General features: G+C 37.3%; 1 long non-coding RNA gene across 1 annotated transcript; it reads right to left on the bottom strand.

Moving 5' to 3' along the window:
• Window positions 1-1456: 1456 nt before the first annotated feature.
• LOC100579211 lies at window positions 1457-21273 on the bottom strand. The gene is made up of 3 exons (XR_004032721.1): window positions 21070-21273; window positions 8055-8199; window positions 1457-1535 (listed from the first exon to the last, which is right to left on the bottom strand). It is a non-coding gene; the product is annotated as an uncharacterized LOC100579211 (long non-coding RNA).
• Between the last annotated feature and the right edge of the window lie 970 nt (window positions 21274-22243).

Here is a 22243-nt window from a genome sequence, read left to right as displayed (position 1 = left end):
ATTGGATTTGTAAAATGATTCAGAGTAATTTAAAAAGCATTTACACAAGGTCAGATCTGAACTGGTTTCTAAAAAGAACCATAGAAAAGAATGAAATGTCCAAGTAATTACACTGGACATGTAGATCTAACACTGTATCTATTAAATTGGGCATGAAATTGGACTTTTTTTTTAAGTACAGTAGGTCCTACACTATAAATCTCTAGACAATTTTCTACATGTTTGATAAAATGTTTAATTATACTAAGTACAGATATGTCATAGAAAGGAACTATTGCTCATGTACCATTTTTCCTAAATTAGCAACTACTGTAAGCTAATTTCTTTCTTAAATTTTGTAGAGTTGCGGCATATTGAAAATTGGCTGACTTGGTTTCAGTTTATTCCAATATCTACAGTCTTGCCAATAGAAAGAGACATTGTTATCACTTTCTCTTCCACCACCACCATACCCTTTGTCTCTCTTAGTTTAGGGTTGATTTGTAAATGTCGTACTATAAAAAATAATTAATGCTAAATTATTCCATGTTGTTATATTATCAGTGTCCTATCTGAATCCATACTAATATAATTAGAGATAAAGTCGACACTGAAATAACAAGTATCTCTTAAAGTTCCATGCATGTTAAGTAGCATTTACTGTGCTGGCAGAACAGAATTTAGATCTCGAAAATAATTTGATATTAAAAGACAAAAGTAAACAAATTAGACTGTAAGTTTGTTTCTTCCCCCTGGGTATTAATCAGCCCCAGTAAACCTTGTATTGTACTCTTCAAATCTGCATTAATCAGAATTTAGGTTTTGAAAGTCAAAAGGAAAAAAATTGTCTCCCTCTGGTGGGGAATCTAACAAGTTTTTCTTTCCTTTTTTTCCTGCAGTCAATTTCAGCTAAGTTTCATGATGCTTTAAAAGAGTACACTTGGATAATCAGTTTATCATCTTTTAAACAGATTTTACTATCTTTTGACATGATCAACACTCAGAAAATCCAGATTCAAAAGTCATTTTTACTTCTTTTACTTTTTTTTCCTGAATAAAATGATAAAAGAAGGAAAATAGAAAGCCAATGTCAACAAGTAGGAAAGTTCTGTTTTACATGAAATACTCAGCTCTGAATGGACTGGGTGATAAAAATTTTATTTTAGAATCTGTTAGTTTTGAACTTACACCCCTGAATAAGCTGTTTCAGAAAAGGAAAGTCCTGGAAGACCACCCTACACCCCCTTCACCCAGATCGTCTGTCATGAGTTCCCTGGCTTCTCTCCTTTCTCTATAAGGCCAAAACACTTTCCCATAACCTCCATTGTATCACCTATTGCCTTACATTGCCATTCTTGTTTGTGTGTCAATATCTTCCGTAAGACTATGAGCCACTCAAAGAGAGAGATCCTGCCTCATACATCTCCAAGTCACTGGTATTTAGCTTGGTCTTCAGCACAAAGAAGAACTTACCTCTGTGCCAGGCAGTGTGCAAAGCTCTCAGCATACAACCATGGAGAAGATACATCTGTTTCCTGCCTTCATGAAACTATAATCTAATGGGAAAAAATGGGTTGATCTGGAGTACATTTTACCATGGAAAGAATATATTAAATAGCAACTATTAACCCACAAAAGCCTATACAGTTTATATTTGACGTTGAAACGAATTAAAATTTCCCTTTAGGCAGATTCATCCCTTAAAAGTTCTACAGAGTTATTCTCATTGTGATGTATAGAAAGAATTTTGAACTACAAGTTTGTATGTCTGTAACCATTCAGTTAACAAACATGTACTGAGTATCTACCATGTGTCAGGCACTGAGCTAAGCCATGGAAACACATTTTGGTCAGGAATGGCAGGTAATAAATAAGTAAACACATTTTTAAAAGCTGAGTATAGCTTGTAATTTGTGCTGTGAAGGAAAAAATTAAGGTGACAGAGGATGGAGTATATCAATTGGTGTTTGAGCAGGAAACAGATTTTATACTCAATGAGGTAACTGATGAGAGTTTAATAAAGGGACTTTGTAAAATGTGTGGACAGTATTAAGGCGAACGAGTAAGGGAAAGCAAAACACCTTAGAACTAGTAAAAGTGGAAAGTCACTACCACCCGTAGGCCTCAGTAGAGAGGGAAAGGAGCAGTTACCAGAACACAAAGAAAAAGCTATAGCTAAGGGAAAGGATCTTCCAACAAGAACTCTGGTTTTCAGTATCAAAAGCAGCCACCAAGGACTTGCAGTCTGGGCGTGCAGGGTCATAAATGCATTGATCTCTCTCTCCTCTGAGAGTACCCTGCCAAGTCTCCCTTTGATCAAACCCAACCAGAAGCCAGAAGGCAATGGAGCTTTCTGCTGCTTTCCTTAAAGGTCAGCTTCCTGTCACAGGCAGAAAGAGTCTCTAAAGAGTGGCAAATGGAGAACAGTGGTACAGAGAGTTATTAAGGCATCCAATGTTGGAAGAGGTGACATCAGAGCCAAAATCCACATAAATTTTTTTTTAATGGGGACCAGAGCAAGAAGAGATTTTGAAACGGGAAAAGTCTTGGTGGCCCAACTCTACAACTAACTAGAAACGTAATGTTGTACCAGTCACTTCACATTTTCGGCTACATCAGTAAAATGAACAGATTGGACTATGATGACCTCTACGCTCCCTTTCATCTTGAACCATTTGGAATTCTCTTTGAATTTCATGATTCTACTTCCTCTTAATATCCCCTCCCATGATGCTTCAATAGCATGAGGATACATTGAATGTTTATAAATTAGGGCCTCACTAGATTTTCTGAGAGTTGACAGTCCCACAAGTAAAGAAGAAGGGAAATGAAAAAACCTGCCTAGACTTATCTAACTCACAGAGTTTGCAGCAAATCTTTGGCCTGTGTGTGAAAGCATATGAAGAGACCTGGCTCATGACATACCCAAAGCTGACACATCTTCATAGAAAATGGTTTAATTGAAATTATCCCAAGAATATGATTTACTCCTTTTGAAAATTTCACCAGAGTTTTTCTGTTTTCAATCAAAACTTTTTACAAACCACATTTTAAAGTTGGCGAAAGAGAGTTCAAATGACATAGATTATCTTTCTCTTGGAACTAATATACATACATCAGGGTTTATTGTGACAGTCACAAGTGAAGTACACTTAATTAAATTATTATTCCCATCTTAACTGACTCACTGGGTAGAAATAAGTTCACATGTCAATATAGGGGCTGGTTCTCAACCACACGACTGTACCATTGGGATATAAATTATCATAGTATTTGTGTACTAACTGGATGAAAAGTGGTAGACTTTTTCTTTTTCTTTTTTTTTTTAACTTTTTTCTCACTTTCATGGAGACTGGCCTATACATGGAATTCTATGTAATGGGTCAGAATGCAATAGTAGAAGGGGTAGACATTTCTCAACCCAAAAACTATTAATTCATTCTCTTATTCATTCATTCCAAATTGACTTACTAAATGCCAGTCACCAATGTTTGTGTGTTAGATGGTAAAGAAGAGCTAGTACTCATGGAGCTAATCAGTAGGAGCTGCCACCACCAGATGTCACTAACTCAACTCCTCACCAATAATCCTCTGTGAGTATGGAAACACCTTTTTAACCTTAAAAGGTTTCATATTCACCACATTTGTACAAAAATAGGTATGTTTTAGTGTCTGTTAATTGAAAAAATACTTAATGATACATATGACAGTAAATTCAGTAATCCTTTCAATAAACATTTATTCATCATAAGAATCTCTACATATATTTGAAAGGAAGTAGCGCATTCATTCAGGAAAAACTGTTTTGCCCATTGACAATATATCATGTGCTTATGGAATTGTGGACCTTGTGCCATGCAGCTTAACCCCTCCCCAGAAATCTACAGACTTCAGGTACAGAGATACTGTGCTGAAGCCTGTGACGACCTAAAACCAGGCTGTGACCTCCACAGTCCCAATGCACTTGCCGTATTATGCCATAAGAATGATACCATGTTCATACAACGTTACTCTGTCAGTTTCTAGCAATGCTATTTTCTCGTCCCCAAAATCTCATAGTTTATATGAAAATAGTTTTCAGATGTTTTAGTTATATCCTCTTTCACATCACACCACCTTTTGCCCCAGACACAACTGCATGTTGACAGGAGGAAGGCTGAACTCTTCAAAGAAACTCCACCTTCTTATCATAAGGATGATGGTTTTTAGACAAAGGATGTGTTTCGGATCCTCTTGTTACCTAATATCATCCCTGCCCACAAAAGACACTTCTCGATCACTCAGCTAAATGGACTCTTATCAGGTGCACCTCACTAATATGACAGATGTGCCATTAAATGTCGAAATCCCAAAGCAAAACCTAACTTGACCTGATGCTTAGCATGACTCCACCATGCTAAACAATAGGTAACATGTATCAAATAGTTGTATAGCCAATGCGCTGAGAGACAAGAGACAAATTGTCGCTAATTCTGCTGGGGGAAGAGTTCCCAGAAAGTACATTTGACTTGGGCCTTAAAGAGTAAGTGTACTTTTTTCTTTTTCTTTTCCTTTTTTTAAATTTATTTATTTTTATTACTATACTTTAAGTTCTAGGGTACATGTATACTTTTAGCACATTGTGGAGATAGAAGAGTCATCCAGGGGAAACATTTCTGGGGAAAAATGAGAATAGAAGAGATCTGGAACATAACAAGCAGTCTAGGGACTCAGTTTTTTATTTTAGGCAATAATTACTGGCTTAGGCAGTTTAAGAAGTCAGTGTTGACCATTGCTTGGTAGACAGAGAAGCACACCAGTGAGGGAAAGCAGCATCCCCAAAGAGCAGATAGAAAAAAAAAAAAAAGATAAATGCCACAGTGAAGACAGAACCCAGGCAGAAGTAATATTTTTCTCCTTCAAACCCTTTGGTACTTTTCATTCTACTCACATTCTACTCACATCTACTCACATTCTACTCACTTATCACAGATTACTTTGCCATCCAGTCCTTTATGTTCTTTTATTTTTTCCTCTAGTGGATTGTAATTGAATTCACACAAGGGGCAGCAATGTGATACAGTGTAAATAGCAGAGGATTTGTAACCGGACAGTCATGTTCAAATCCTAGCTTCAACTCTCCATGTATATAACCTCAGACAGGTCTCTCAACCTCTCTTAGTTTTCATTCTTTATAAAATATGGATGATAATGCATATTTATGACAAAATGATGAAACGACTCTTGGGGTTGTTTTTAAGAGTAAGTGAATGAAGTAAGGCATATGAAGTCTAGCATACAGGAGACACATAACAAATATGTTTCTTCCCCAATCTTATCTCCATTTGAGAAAATGATTGTCTTCACACCTTTCACATAGTTGGTGCTCATTATGGGCTGAAGGCAAAGTAGTTGTGTTACAGCATTGCATTCCACGTCACCCAGATTATACTGCCTTGAATAATTTGGATTGGTTTGTAGTCTACATGAAGTTTACTCCAAAAATCATTTATGAATCACCTTCAATTACTGGCATTGCTAGTGCCCAGGGCCATAAAGTATGTTCAACAGGGGCCTTGCACTCTGAGTGAGTTATTTCTTTGGTGACTAATCCCTATAGAAAAACTTTTAAGGAAATTAACCAATCATATGGTGAATGGGGTCACTAAACCGGAGTAATACAAGAATATATTTTTAGAGTCGGGTAACTTCTTCATGAGAATGCTTGATAATGCTATGAGGGCTTTAGACAAAAACTAATACCACAGCTAAAATCAAAACTCTTACCAGAAGAAAATATCTGGGGAGAAAATGTTGCATTCTATGCTCACAAAACTGTGTTTGATCTTATTAGTTAATTGGTCCTTTAAGTATGATACGGATGAATAGATTTAAAACTGGTTCAGAGATATAATAAAATTCCTGTTTACACTTTTGTATAACCTCAGGAGCTGGAAAATCACTACCCCAGGTTGTGATCCAAGATGAGATTATTTAAGGTAGCACCATGCATGATAGAAGCCTAAAGGAAAGAGGCCCAGTGAGGAACAGCTCAGACAGTGGCCACAAGTCATCTCCCAAGGACAGAATGTCCCACTATCATAGATAGAGCAGTACTAAAGGTGGCAGTACTTGTGGACAAACACAATAATCCAAAGATGCAGAAGAACAGGAAGAGATAAGAAAACTCAAGCATACCTTAGATAATGAACACTAAGAGGCTGCTTAATTAGAATTGAATTGGAGTGGCTCGAAAATAAATTGTAAGTAGGTCGAGTTTAGGGAGAAACCTTCTGCCTAATCACATTGCCATTGTGACTATGCTCTGTTCTCTCTCCTTTACTCCACTCTCTAGCATCTTGACCCAATCCCTTATCCCTTTCTATATTAATAAGGAGAGAATATTTATCAAGCCCCTCATATTGGCTGGGCACTGTGCAAGGCTTTCATATGTGGTATCTATTTCATATTACAATTACCCTAAGAATTAAGTGCTGGTATTAGCCCCATTTTGCAGATAAGGAACTCAAGACTTAGAAAAGTATGGACCTGCCCATATTTATACATAACTAAGTAGAAGAGCTGAAATATGAACTCAGGTCTGTCTGATGACAAAGTCTGTGCTTCTTAGACTGCTCAAGTTTAGTATGTTACCCCTCTAACCAGTACTTATATTTTATACCTTGATAAGTGTTGTTAAATTTTAATTTATTAAGTACTCTCAAATAATTTTTTTAAATCATTTTAGACTCAAAGAAATACATTTCTAATGGTAAGACTTCAGCTGAGGTCCAGTGATAACTGGAAGCCAGGAAGATAAAATGAGCAGTAGAAAATCATCCTAGTTGAACTCAAATTATATCCCATAGGTGGCTAATGCAGCCAAGTCATAGGGTTAGATGTGAGTCAGAAAGAAAATGTTTTTGAACTTGCAGCAGAGCTTCAAAGTGGTATGGTTGAAGGAGAGTGATAAGGTCGAACAAAAAACTGTCTCCAACTTAACCTCAAGAAATGGAAAAAAAAAAACGGGAATACACTTCAGAATGGGGATAAGAGCTGGATATACTGGTGCTGAACTTCCCTCCTCCCTAAAATACATTCTATGACTTTACTATTCATGAGTGTAAATGTTGTCTAGGCTATTCCCAGTTTAAAAAAAAAAAGCAATTGGCCATATCCTTTTCAGCATTTTAATGTTGAGCTATTATAATCTCACATTCCAGTGGCCTTCCAACTGCATGGTTATAGTCTCCTTACACTTACTCTGAAATTGTTTTTCCATTGTTATCTTACATTATAGTCGCATCGTAATGTCATGTTTAAAGGTTCCCCATACACTTGTAATGAAATCGTTTTGCAGTTCAGAATGGCATCATATTGGCACTTTAAGCAGGGTATCCATCACCCTGTATTGATAGTTTTCACAAGAAAACACCCTATTTTAGTGACTGTGAAAGTAAATAGCTGTTGCCAGTGATCTGTTCTTCCATTTCAAACTTAAATGGTCTCATCTGTTTTATTTTACCTTGCAATTTTCACACCCACTGTGGTATAGGCCAAATTTATACTAGTTGCTTTCAAATGAGGACTGTCATTCCATTGGCTCATAAATGTTTATATGACAAGCCATTTATCTGTTTTGGTTTGGTCCTTGTGCAATAGATAACTCCTTACAATCTGATAATCAATACACTTTGGCCACTTTATTTGTAAAGCTAATGTAGATAAGTCTTCTGCTAATCAAAATCTAGAGGCAAATTATTTGGTAAAGTTTTCAAATCAAACAAACTGAATATCTAAAAGCAATGTGTGCAACTACAAAAATTTTATAACACACTGACACCAGAGAAAGAATTCAAGCCCAAATGACTTCCAAATGGTCACACATGAAAAATTTGAGTGGTAATTTAAGGCAAAATTTAACAAAAGACAAGAAATTTAAAAAGAATAAGTGTTGTGTTATAATTATTACCAAAAACCAGACATTTTTATTTAATTTTTTAAAACATCATCATCACCTCTTATTGGTTAAACTTTGAGAGGTTAACAATTTGGTTCGAATCTCCACTTCAGAAATTAAATGTTACCTCACTTACACTTGGAAGTAGGCCAAGATGGGTGCAAGTCTCCTGACAATAGGCTTTGTTTTCGAGATCTTTCTATTCTCTGCTACTAAAGGAGCCATTACTGCCTCCACCACAATTCCTCTACAGCTGTTTCGACAGTTCTTCACAGGTCCAGCTAGAAGTTGGAGGAGCAAAAGAGAAAATAAAAGTAATAAATTCTTGTAAGAAAAGATTTCTGCTAGCATTTTCAAACTCAAATTTGGCATTCAGTTGGAGCTGGGGGCAAAGCTTCAGATAAGCCTTTATTGCATATAAAACTATTTCTCTGTTTTTGGGAGTTAACACTGATAATGAGGATGATGCAACTAGCAAATCAGTTGCATCCAAGTGTTAAAGACCATAAATCCACTTGTTTTAGCTGTTTTTGCTTGAGCTAATGCTCAAATATATCTTCTGTCAGGAAGCAAGTGGCAATAGCTGCAGCAATAATATTGGTTCTTGGATAACCCAAGGTGCCCCGAGAAATGATAATAAACTCCTTAAAATCTCCTCCCCAAATTTGAATGCACTTTATTTAAAAGCTAAATATATGTTCTCCACAAGAGACTATGGCATGAGGTGAAAAGCCTAACTAAATATGAAATAGGATTAAGAATCACTCCACAGTGCCCAGCCCAAATGCTACCATCTCGGTGTGAAGGTTCCCTGACTTTCACTTCAAAATTGCATTTAAAATAAACCAAAGATAAAAATTCTTATTTGAATGACCACATATTAAAAACTTGAGTGCAGTTTTAAAATATAAGCCTAATTATAGGCAGCTGAGTACCGCATGGGAAAAAAAATCATATAACCTTGTAGAAGGGCCTAACTATACAATCAGTGTCTGAATTTCTCTTCCCTCTGGCTCTAAGAGCATTTTAACTGCTTATAATCAGCATCCTCTTCTATTCCTGAAAGTAACTGGTAGTTCCAGGCTTTTATCAGTCTCCACAGAGACTCAACCCTGCCCCTCTCATTCATAGCTGTTGATACCCGTTCCCTCTTCATCGGGAAAATTGAATTCATTGGTGTGATCCCATCATCCAGCTTTCTATCTCATTGTACCCACTACAACCTACAAGTGTATCTATGGCCACACACATTGACACTTTTCTTCCAGTCTCAGACAAAAAGATGAGTTTTCCTTTGTTTAAGACCCATCTTCTTCCTCTGGGAGCATCATTTAATTAGGTGAAACTCTCTCACATGCATCTCAAGCCAGCCTCTCTCTCTCTCGCTCTCTCCTACTGTCTCCTTTTCAGCACATAAACATCTTCAAGCTACTCCCATCATTAAAAAAAATTCTCCCTCGATTCCATATCTCCCTTAGCCCCATATCTGCCCCAAATTATGGTGTAGCTTCTCTCCCCACCCCACCATATCTCCAGCTAAATTTTTCAAAACATCCATCATTTTCAATCACAGCTCCACTGCAATGTCCTCTATACCTTCCTTTCTACTGAAATTCTCCTTATTTCAGTAGTCATCTTTCGGTATTTCACTAGCTACAATGGATTCTGTTAATAATTATGTCCTCCTTAGTGAAACTCTATTCTACCTCGACTTCAATTCAACCATCCTTTCCTGATTTTCTCCAGTCCATTCACTATTTCTTCTCTCCTTTTGACATCAGCTCCTCTTCCTCTACCTACCCCTTCAGTGGTGTTTCTTCACCTTCTAAATGCTATTCCTCCTTTACCCTCATAAAACTTCTTTCATCCTTGTGACTCTAAATACCACATAAAAGTGGATGTGTCCTTTACCTCCAACACTGACTTGTCTCCTGATTTTTCTGTTCATATATATAACTGCCCACTAAACAACTCTACCCAAATGTCCCATAGACATCATAAACTTAGCATGTCCAAAGTGGCATTTATCATCTTCTCCCAAACTCATCTCTTCTTGCTATATCCTCTTTCTAAATTAATGTCACTTCTATCCCCTGAGACACCCAAACCAGAAACTCAGGAATCACTCTTGACTGCCTACTTCATTCTCTACATCAACCAAGCATTTCTGACTAGTCAATTAAAATGTTATTGAATATCATACTCTCCTCTCCATCCCTACTGCTTCTCCCTTAGTGAAAGCCCTGGTAATCAGAAGCTAGTCTCTTCAACAGCCTCTGTATCTGTCTGCCTTTATTTGGTCTTGCTGCGCTCAATCTTCTGCAAAACCACCAGACTGACATACCTAAAGGCCTAACCATATCATTCCCCTTCTTAGAAACCCTTTAGTTGCTTCTCTCCACAATTTTCCAAGCTCTTTCACATTTCATACTTTGCCTTAAAGAGCTCGCTGCCCCTACTGATCTCTCCAGCTTCATCTCTCAATTCTTCCCGACTCATGTTGTATGATCTAGAAACACTTCAAAATTTCTCACAAATACCACTCTGCTTCACACATCTATGACTTCACACGGACTCAAGGGAAGATATGTGGGGTCCTTTCTCTAGTTTGACTTTGATCTGCAAGTCAAACTGTGGGTATTTATTGGCCTTTTTTTGGATTACATACTCAAGTTGCCTCAGTTAAAGCAGCTTTATTGTAACATAACTGCGGAAATAAGAGACAGGAAATCACACAAAAGCAACACAGAGCCAGACCTAAGGGAGCACTGGAATATCACTCTAAATACAACAGTAACTCTAGTAGGGCAGGAGCAGTGGGGAGCATTCCATGGCCACTCACAGTTTCCCACCCAGAAGTATCTATTCATGGCTCAATTGTTCTACCATTACAGTAGTCCAGCTGTTCATAGTGGTTCACTTTACTGGTTTGGGCACAATTGATTTATTTACTATCACCATACTGTGGCTTTTCTCTATTCTCTTTTCTAGCTCATGGATGTTTATTGTCTTCTCTCTGTATGTCTTTCTGTTTTACCTCCTACCTGCCTTATCATTTTATGTACGACCAGAATTTAAACTTTCCCTAAGAGAGGATCAGATTGGTTGGTCAGACACCATGTGTATAGATACTGTAGGTACCTCTTTGAGAAGCATTACCCCCCTTAACCATTTCATAGGCCACTTTTAGTAAAGTGTCCTTGTCCTGAGTGTGAGTTTCATATGGAGAAATTATGAAGATTTTTGAAAAATCTGCTACCAAGAAGACTTTGGATATAAGTGCACTCTGAGATCCCTCAAGAGAAGGTAATATAACCGACAGAAAGTTTTTATGACTTGTAAGTTCACTTTTTAGAAAAGATCGGGCACATTCAGGGTGGTATGGTCTTAGATATAAGTTCACTGTTTAAATTCTTACAATTACACCATCATAACACTCACCTTTTACTGAGCAACGGCTAGGTGACAAATACTTTACAGACATTATTTTAATTATTATGAAAACACTGGAAGTCAGTCACTATTCACACCTTACTGAAAATCATCAAGGAAAATTAGTGTGTTCAAGGTTGCCCAGGTGACCTAATAAGTGATAAAAGAATTCTAACCCAAAACTGCCTGGTTCCAATGCTAATCCTATTCCTTCTGTACCTTTGCTACATCTAGACTATATTTCTTCATCCTTCTGTCTGTAATTTATTACAGAATGCTCTATAATACTAACTACTTTATAGCTTTTCTTATTCTTCAGCCTTGTCCTTGTTCGATACAAGAACAAAGTTGCAGCTTTTGACACATGATGTCCTAGTCTCATTGTGTCTAATATATGTGAGAACTTTTTCTCCAAATTTCTGTCTGTATCATTCTCAGTCAAAAATTGATCAAAATTTAAAAATTGACAGTATGATATCCTCATTAGTCCAGCTTTTCTCTCATTGAGAAGATGGCTTCAGTATAGATATAGCCCAGCAGCATTTTTTTCTTTAGTATGTGGCTGTACATTAAATATACAAATATGCTGACATCTAAGTAATTTTAAAGGGAGAAAAATGAATGTGGTGTTTTAACTTTTGTTGACTCAGTAAAGAGGCTGGAAGTGTTCATATTTTAAATAAATGTATATAAAATAAAAATGTACATTTCAAAGAAGTAACAAAAATGCGTGCTACAGTGGAGATACAAATATCCTCTTCTTTCTGAGTGGAGTTTTCAAAACTGAAAAGCTTAAGACCATGAACAACTACACACACCCCAGCTTAACTTAGTTCAAATACCACTCAGAGGTGCTGAGTTGAGAGAAATCCTTTGTGAGATCAGGATATTACACAACCAAACATGACTTCCAACGTTTTATTTCTATCATTCTTTTCAAATTGCATTCACAGCCACAACTGCTCTCTTCTAATAAAGGTGAGAGCAATAGCATTTCTTCTTTTAGAATAGCAATGATATTACCAAAGAAAAATAATCAAAGTTGGCAAATTTATTTTGGAATTCTCAATGGAAACCAATATTCATTTAACTTGCCCCCATAGCTCGCATCCCCCAAGTCATCACCTGGGAATAATAGCTTACAAATTTTAACATTAAATAAATGTAAAGCATTAGAACTGATGCAAAGTACTATTATTTTGACATACTGTAATTTGAAAAGGGTAAATCAATTTAAAGCATTTTTGTTTAAAATCAGCTTCTAAGGCCATAAACTCACAGTGGTTGCCAAGTTTCAACCCAAAGTGAATGTTAAGGTCTATGTTATTAACCCTTGAAAAATGAGCTCTATCATGGAAACAATGACAGACCTGGGCACTACCAGGTGCAGCTGCTGAAGCTGACAGTCAGTCAAGCAAGAGTAATGCATGGTTTCTTCATATGCAAATCACAGAATATGTGCTTACCTTTAAAGAACAATGTCAGATTATTGTAAAAGTGTTTAGATATAAATACCTTTTTTTAAGAAACCAAATTCATTTATACTGAACTCTCTATGGCTGACATACCATGATAAATCACCTCATTACACAGAAAGCCATAAATATGGCTATTGAGGATGAGTGTGATTGTAAATGAGACTGCTGGAATTCTGCTGTGTCTTGCAATGATCCTCAATAAAAAGATGCCTGTAGATCATGGTAAGCTTCCCTTGGAAATAGTGCTCTATGCTTACAATGTTATCCAAATAAGTTTTCTGATCCTTGGGGTTTGTTTCTTAAAATAACACTATTAGGGTATATTTTTCATGGCGAAGTCCATGAATTAAACAACAATAAACCTTCTAAACATGTTGCAACACATTAATAAATACAAATTGATGAGTTTATATCCTGGGAAATGTCACAAAGTAGCCTTCTGGGGTGCTAAGGATATTCTAAATCTTAATCTAATAGTCATTCCAAGGAGTAGGTGTGTATCAGTCCATTTTTATACTGCTATAAAGAACTACCTGAGACTAGATAATTTATAAAGGAAAGAGCTTTAACTGACTGACAGTTCAGCATGGCTGAGGAGGCCTCAGGAAACATGAGGACTTCATGGCAGAAGGTGAAAGAGAAGCAAGGTAGCTTCTTCACAAGGCGGCAGGAAGGAAAAGTGCTGAGCAAAGAGGCAAAAGTGCCTTATAAAACCAGCAAAAACTCACTCACTATCATGAGAACAACATGGGGAAGATGGCCCCCATGATTCAGTTACCTCCACCTGGTCTCTTCCTTGACACCTGGGGATTATGGGGATTATGGGAATTACAATTCAAGACGAGATTTGGGTGGGAACACAAAGCCCAACCATATCAATGTGCGTGTATATGTGTGTGTGTATAATCACAGAGCTGTACACTTAAGATTTGTGCACTTTATTCTATGTAGATTATTTTGCAATTTTTTAAAAAAGTTAAAAAGCAAAACAAAACAAAAACATTCTGACATCCCTAAGTCATTTTTTTAAATGACAGCCTAGAACAAGAACTGCTAATGTGAACTTTAAGTATCACCTCCCAAATTGGAAGCCCATGTCCTATTCTCCAGCCCTTGCCTCCCAAATCCTTTTATATTCTTCATGTGCAAAAATGTCAAGGTAGAACTGTTCCCAGGGCGAATTTACTATTCAAATCTGGAAACATTCAGGCTAAAGTGAGATTTCCAAAAAAGATCGTAATGCCTTTATAGAGAAGAAGTAAGATGAGAAGTTGTCCAGACAGCTGGCAGAAAAAAGGACAGAGAGAAGGATGTAAAGTGTTCTGAAATATATACAGAGCTGGAGATCAAAGATCCCTAGTATGTCTACCCTCAGGTGTCCCCACAGGTTTCTTGATCCTCAGTTCATCATTCCCACCGCTATTCATATTCTTACAATCCGTGCCTCTCACATCCAACTCACCTCCCTCTCACCTGCTCAATCACCAGGTATAGGACAAAAGGAACTACAAAGTCCCCAGCTGTGCTGTCTGCCAAAGACAATAGGTGCTGTAACAATAGCTCAGCCTCATGTTTAAAAATCAAAACGTCCATTTGATTTTCAATTTATCTTTAACTTAGAAACTTTCCGGCTCTTGGTAAAGAAAACCCAAAACATATTCGATATCTGTGTTTATGCAGTACACAGACACCTGAGTATATGGTAAATGTAGTTTTTGTAGCACATGTTGTTCCTTATTTAATTCATTTAGCCTGACAGAGTTCATAAAAATGAATGCAACAATAGTAATATTTCATTTAGGTCCACTGGCATTTCTCATGATGTACATTAAAAAGATGTAATACATATTATAAATGTGAGAGCAGGTGTATACACAGACATGCTTTTCACTCCAAGGTACATTAATAGAATGATGAATTCCATGTATTAAATCTATAATAACCAAAATACTCCGAGTTAAGACATCTGTACAGAATTAGGTGCCAAATGAAATGTCACAATCAAATAAAACATTTCTTTATGAGAATCATAGGATTTTTTTTAGAGCTAGAAAGAACATTTGAAATCACCCAGTAAAACCTGCTCATTGACAGATATCTAACCTCAGTTTTTAAAAAATTAAATGATTTGTATAAGTTCACGCAGCAAGTTAATGAAAAAGCCACAGCTAGAATCTTCCTTCTCCAGGTGCAGTGCTCCTTCTACCACATCATTAGCAGCAATGGCTTGTGAAGAAACAAATGCACAAGGTTTCACTGTTAATAACCTCCTATGCTCATTTTAGTGTGTCAACGGACGTTTTTTGTGATGCATGCTCATAATTTCTCACACTTCTGCTAACTTGGTCAATCTTCCCTCTTCTTGAAGACTGGAACTGGAACCAAACTGGATTCTTTAGACCATAGAGCACATAGTGCAAATTGAACAGACCCTGTGGGCACTCGGTTGGTGATGGAGTCAAATACTGGTCATTTATATTCTACATGAGTATTCACACAGACTTATCCAAACAAACAAGATCAAAATTGTTTTTGTTTAATATAATACCTTCATCCTAACTAGACCAACCTAATCTGAGAACTGAAATTAAAAAGAAGTATTACAATTTAAAATGTCTCAACACAGAGCTCAGAACCAAAGCAGACAGAAGCCATGGCAGCAGGGAATGAAAGGGAATAACAATTTTAAGTCCCAGAGAACATTGGGTCCACCAAAAGCGTTTCAAAATCACAAATTTATTTATTTATATGTTTTATTTATTTATTTATTTTGAGACTGAGTCTTGCTCTGTCGCCCAGGCTGGAGTGCAGTGGCGCGGATCTCGGCTCACTGCAAGCTCCGCTTCCCGGGTTCACGCCATTCTCCTGCTTCAGCCTCCCGAGTAGCTGGGACTAGAGGCGCCCGTCACCACGCCCAGCTAATTTTTTTTTGTATTTTTTAGTGGAGACGGGGTTTCACCATGTTAGCCAGGATGGTCTCAATCTCCTGACCTCGTGATTTGCCCGCCTCGGCCTCCCAAAGTGCTGGGATTACAGGCGTGAGCCACAGCACCCAGCCCAAAATCACAAACTTAAAAGATCGTTAAGAAATAGTCTAATTTCTGAAAAGTATATGAAAATTTCAACTGCAATACTTCACCTGATATCTGACATGTGATTACCAAAGACCTAAACTGAAGGCCAGAGAAAACACTAAAACACCCAGCATTGCTGCTGCCCAATTTGGCTTTGAGAAATTGTATTTGAGTATCAAAAACTTCAGTTTACCCTTCTATGCAGCAGCATAAGTCAGAAACTGTGCCTGTGTCTCAGCTGAAATGTGACATGAAGCTAAGTATGAGGCAGCCACTCCAGTTTAGACAATACAGTCTTAGAACAACTCTTACCACAAGGACAGTGAAATATTGCAATAGTAGCAGGTTGCTAACTAATACAAATGATTGGAAGATTCCGTGTAAATGTTTGAATTTAGAAAATTATCAAAGAAGCAAAAAAGACCAAGAAATTAAGGTTAACACAAGCTGTCTTTTGTTCTTTTATAGAAATGTGTGGATGGAAACCATTAACAGCACTGCCTTGGACACTAGTAAAATTCCTGTAGAGTGTTTTATAAAGGTAATGAACTTGTATGTGCCTCACTGAACAGGCCTGCTATTAAATCTTCCCTAAGAAATGGGATGAGATTGCTGGGGTGTTTTGTGAGCGGTGTGAGCTTTGCCCATACATAGCCAGGAATTTTAATCACTGGCCCCAAAATTATGATTTCCCTAAGTAAAATAAAATAGAAACCAATCCAGTACACACTCTACATCATCAATTTTTAATCTACTTCATTTTAAAGGTTTCTCTTGTTAGAAGTAGATTGGGGGAAAGTAGTAAAGTAGAAATCTCAAATGACAAATGTCCAGCCTTGACAACCCAATCACAAACAAATTAAATGTCCATCTCTGTCACAGCTGGCAACCCCAGCCTGGCTTGAGGGAAATCCTCCATGTTGTTTAGAACAAATGTATTGGAGGTTAATCAAAACCTAATGAATCCCTTAGGAAAATAGTTCCTTAGTCCACTTCTGTAAGAACTGTACTAGTTTGGAGGAGGTATATACCAGTTGTTTTCTGGGATAACAATTGTTGTGTAAATGAGAGAACTGGACACCCCCAGGAAAACATTTCAGCTATGTCTATTATCCAAATCTATGTCTTCACTCACCAAAGTGTCAAGGTGATGCATCTGTTGATCTGTCTAACAATACATTTTATTACTGACATGTAGGGAGAGAAAAGACCAGAAGGAGGAAAGTAGTCAGGGCAAAGAGAAGAGGCAATTTTTGACTTCTAAACAAAGCTTGTCTGTAATTATTTGGTCTGATCAACCCCTCCAGTTTATTTTGAATATTCTACAAGTATGAAAACAAAAGATGCTGATAAGGGTGAGTGTGGAACATTAATTTAATCAAAGGAAAACAAGGGACATGAAAAGGGCAAGGAAATAAGAAAAAGGCACCAAGAAAGTTATCATCAGCAATAATCATATTTGTCCTGAACCCTGGTTCTTTTCAAGACTGCTTACAGTGCTGAAAGACAAGCCCTTTCAAGAAAAAAAAATAAAAAACCTGTAATAACTATACCAGACATTTTTCATGGGCTTCCAAGATGCCAGGCATTTCATACACATTATCTCTAAATCTCATTATTGCCTGGCAAGGAAGGGGTCATTATCCCCATTTTGTAGATGATGAAACTGAATTTCGGAGAGGTTTGAACCTTGCCAAGCACAGAGCCGGTAAGCAGCAAATGAAAATTCCTACCCAGAGCTTGAGCTGTTTTCACCTTACCAAGATCAAATCCTCTCCTTTCTGCCCCTCTCTCTTTCTGGTCTTCTCAATAGTTTTCTCTCTCAGGGAAGTCCTATTGTTTATAGTTCCAAATCTAAAGCAAATTAAAAGCTGCCTCACACCAAAAGGCTACTCCAAACCATCTAGTCAGCAAGACAGGTAAAATCACTTGGTTCTATTATGTTGCAGATTATATAATTAGTCAAAGCAAAATGGGGCAAAGACATGTGGGAGCAAACAGGTTTAGGACTACACTTCCCTTATGTATATTCAGCCTTTGCACAAAGACTTACTGTTCCCACCTTTCTTAGCAGATTTGAAAGTGCTGGATTCCAATGCCATTTTAAGGTTTACAATCCCTGGAAGGGCTCAGATAAAATGAGGCAGCAACCATATGGTTCCAGTTTCCTCCTCTGCCCCCACAAAGAAGCCTACTACACATCTCTAATTAAAGGATAAACATTAGCACTAGAAATTGTAGTTAAAGGATTTATACACACCTAGGATCCTCTTGACCACACACTCATTCATATTACTATGTAAAAGTTTTATTTACTCCCATGCGAACTTAGAATTGTAATACGGTTTTATGGTCCATCCCAAAGGCATAACTTGATGGGGCTAGAGACACCTTCGGGGAAAAAAAAAAACAAAAAAAAAAACAACTAGAAATCTAACTTTGAAATGAAATGATGACTTTTTTGCTGGGCGTGGTAGCTGATGCCTATAATCCCAGCACTTTGGGAGGCCAAGGTGGTCGGATCAACTGAGGTCAGCAGTTTGGACCAGCCTAGCCAACATGGTGAAACCCTGTCTCTACTAAAACTACAAAAAAAAAAAAAATTAGCCAGGCATGGAGGCACATGCCTGTACTCCCAGCTACTCGGGAGGCTGAGGCAGGAGAATCGCTTGAACCCGGGAGACGGAGGTTGCAGAGAGGAGATGGCACCACTGCACTCTAGTGGGCGAAAGAGTGAGACTCCATCTCAAAAAAAAAAAAAAAAAAAAAAAGAAGAAGAAGAAGGAATGATGACTTTTTTAAACTGTTTGAAATCTCTCTGAGAACAGTATTAGTAATATTTGCTAGGAGCCATTTTGGTGTCCACATACTAGCCCCCTTGGGGACAACATGATGTCACTTAGTGTCAAAATATTATGGGAGCAAGAGCCTAGGAGTTGGAGTCAGAAATGCAATAGCTTTGAATTCTGGCTTTGATTCTTTCTAGTTGCTGACTTGTGGTATATTATTTAAATTCCTTGAGTCTCAATTTCCTCATAGAGAAAGATCAATATATGTTTCACAGGGTAATTGTGGGGGATTGAATGAGGTAAAGCACATGAAGCCCAACAGAATGCCTTGGCACATATCAGGATGAAAAGCTGCTCTGTTCTATATTTCTTTCTCTAAATTCTAGTAACAGATTCATTCAACCAGTGTTTCGACAAGTGCTTTTTGTGCTTCTTCGAGGTAAAAAGCACAAATCTAAGATTTTAGGCACTAGAAGGGGTAAGTTATTATCTTTTCTTATTCTTAAAGAACTTATAGATTAGTGGAGGACTTACTTATACATTACTTACACGTATATAGAAATTTTATCTTAGGCACAATGTGATAAGTAAAACTAATAGCTAATATTTATTTAACTCTTTGATTATGCCAAATACTGTGATTTATACCATTTAGTTTAATGCCTATAACCTTAGTGCTGTAGGAGATATTAGTAAAGTTCTGTGAAAGCCCAGAGAAAGAAATTATTAATACCAAGAAAGGAAACTCTGAAGGCTCTTCTAGAGTATTTGTGATATTTAAATCAGGTTTTCAAAGACGAGCAGGATTTTAACAGCCTGAGATATTTAATTGTCTAGGAGGAAAAAGCCAGGCACAGTAGCTCACACCTATAATCTCAACACTTGGGGAGGCTGAGACAGGAGAATTGCTTGAGGCCAGGAGTTTGAGCCAGGCTGAGCAACATAGTGAGACCCCATAGTGTCACATGCCTGTAATCCTAGTTACTTGGAAGGCTGATAGCTTGAGCTCAAGAGTCGAGGTTACACTGAGCTATGACAATACCACTGCACTCCAGCCTGCATGACATAGTGAGACCAAGTCTCAAAACAAAAAAAGGAGAAGTGAAGGGAACAGAAACAGCAAATGTAAAGATCATGAAAGCGTTCAGTTCAGTATTTCTAGAAAACACAAGTATCCCATAGTAGCCACTGGACTAAAAGATGAAGCTGTAAAGATAGGATGGAGACAAATGGTAGAGAGCACAGAGACCAAGCCAAGGACTAGATCATTTCCCTATGAATTACCCAATCAGATCTGTGTTTTAAGAAGACCACGGCAGTGGATGGAACAGATTAGAAAGAGGAGTAACTGGATATAGAGAGTCCAATTCTCGGCCTGGAAATAAAGGTCCAAAGAGTACATACGTTCACTACTATCCCTGCCAACAAGTTAAGGTAAATATAGTTTTTTCCAGTGGCATTGGTCTGTGTAGGAGGGAATAAAAGATTCAACCTGAATTTGTGGCTGTCACTGTCTTCCAGGAAGATTGGACTCCTGACAGCCTGAACTGTGGATTGAAGGGGTCTTCATGTGGGAAATTCAACAGGCTAAGAAAAAGTTGTTAAATAGAATTTAGGAACCAGAGAGAAGACATAAGCCAAGTCTAGGCCTAAGGAAGATTCATATTGGAATTTTTTTTTTACATATCTGGGCCTTTTGTAGCTACACATCACACTCATAAAAATTCAATCACCAGTAATGCGTCAACTCCAAAACAATCACTTCATAGCCTTTTTTCTTCTCTTTTGCAGTGGGTGGAAGGATAGTTTTTTTATTTTTGTTTTTGCGGGTTTTTTTTTTTACATTTAATGCTCCTCAGCCTCTCAAGGAAAGGGTGTTTATCCTCATCCTTATTTCCTAAGCCCCTACACAGGACATGGGACATAGAGGATGCTGCATGATTTAATAAATGTTTAATTATTTGATCAATTAATTCAAGTCAGAAGGCCATAATAGGCTAAACCAGATTTCAGCTGCTTCTGGTTATGTGGGTCAATGTGAGAGCCACTTCTTTAGCATTTTAGACAAAGTGGCTCCATAAGGACCTTAGGTCCATTTCCAGGCCATCCTTGCATTTGTAAAAAGAAGGTTTCCAGAAGAAGGTTGTTTCCAATTCCCCCAAGCTCTATAATATGTATAAGACAGCACAAAATGCAATAGAATTTTTTCCCTAAATAGATATTTATTCTACTCTTCAGAACCTTGTAAGCATGGAGTATTGGCATTTTTGTGAATTGGTCTCCCCTGAACAGATAAAAGCCTGATATATGCTAATATATATGATTTATATATCTTTTTAGATAGACAAGCCTATACGAGAAGTCTAGAAGTCACAAACCTTCATTTTCTTCCTTGAGTCTTCTATCAGTCTGTAATTGAGTCCTCCTTGTCTGGTCTCTGTCTTCACCTTTTATTTATTCCTGCTCTTTCTGCAGTGTCTCAGCTCTTTCTTGTTGGCCTTGGACATGGATTTTCAGTCAAATGGTTCCACCCAGTTTTCTCTCCAATGGAGCTGTGTGTGACTTGTACAGCTCCAGGGTAACTGAGAAAATAAAGGAAAATGATCATTCCTCATCCAACTCAAAATTAAATATGTAAAAGACAAATATTTCTTTTGTCTGATTGCATATTCAAGCAGACTCTATTGATATGCTTACAGAGTTGTTCTGATTTCTTTATTTTTCCAAAGAATCTTTTCTGTCATCCTTGATAGGTATGTGCCAGAACTCTAGAGAGTATGTTTAGGACCCTGGACCCCCAAAAAAAGAGGTGGAGGAGAAAATCCTGTCTTGATACAATACCATAAAGATATAAAGTAGGAAGAATTTAAAAAATTAATTGTCATGACATTGAGATTTTTCATATTCAAAAATTATATATCTATTTAACAAAAACTTCGTAATGGCTCTACTATGAAGCTAACTTCAACCAGCTGGGACATAACATGAACAATGCTGACATACTGCAGTTGAAAACATGAGCCCCGACAAGCCTTAATTTCCATGAAAGGATACAAATTATTATGAACATAATCCAGAGGCAAAAAAAAGGGCTGGCAAACAGACAACTTTGGATAAATTATGTTCCATTAAACATGCCATTATTTTTAATGTTGTACTTACCGGACACTTTGTAGACCTTTATTTTCGACAGAGGATGATTACAGAATTATCTTCATTTTTGAAAGAACAAAACCAGAAAAAATGAAGTTAAACTTCAGCTTAAAAGATTAGATCAAGCACAAAATAGTTTCATGGCCAAATTTGAGGGGTCTTGTTTAACATTAAGATGAGGAGAGGGGCTACTCACAGAGAGAAAGGATTTCAGATCTTGCAAACGTTTAAATCTTGTATAACACATGTTGGGGATTAGTCACAAGAAACAACAGAAGGAAAGCACTTCACTGGATACAGCAGTCTTTTGCACAGTTCATCCCCACTAATTAAAACACCTTTCCCACTTGGCAAACTACTATTCAACTCTCAAAACCCAAATCAGTGGTCACCTTCTCT

Source organism: Nomascus leucogenys, chromosome 12 (genome assembly GCF_006542625.1).
Source record: "Nomascus leucogenys isolate Asia chromosome 12, Asia_NLE_v1, whole genome shotgun sequence".
Taxonomy (NCBI): Eukaryota; Metazoa; Chordata; class Mammalia; order Primates; family Hylobatidae; genus Nomascus; species Nomascus leucogenys.
This window is presented reverse-complemented; position numbering and strand designations above follow the sequence as displayed.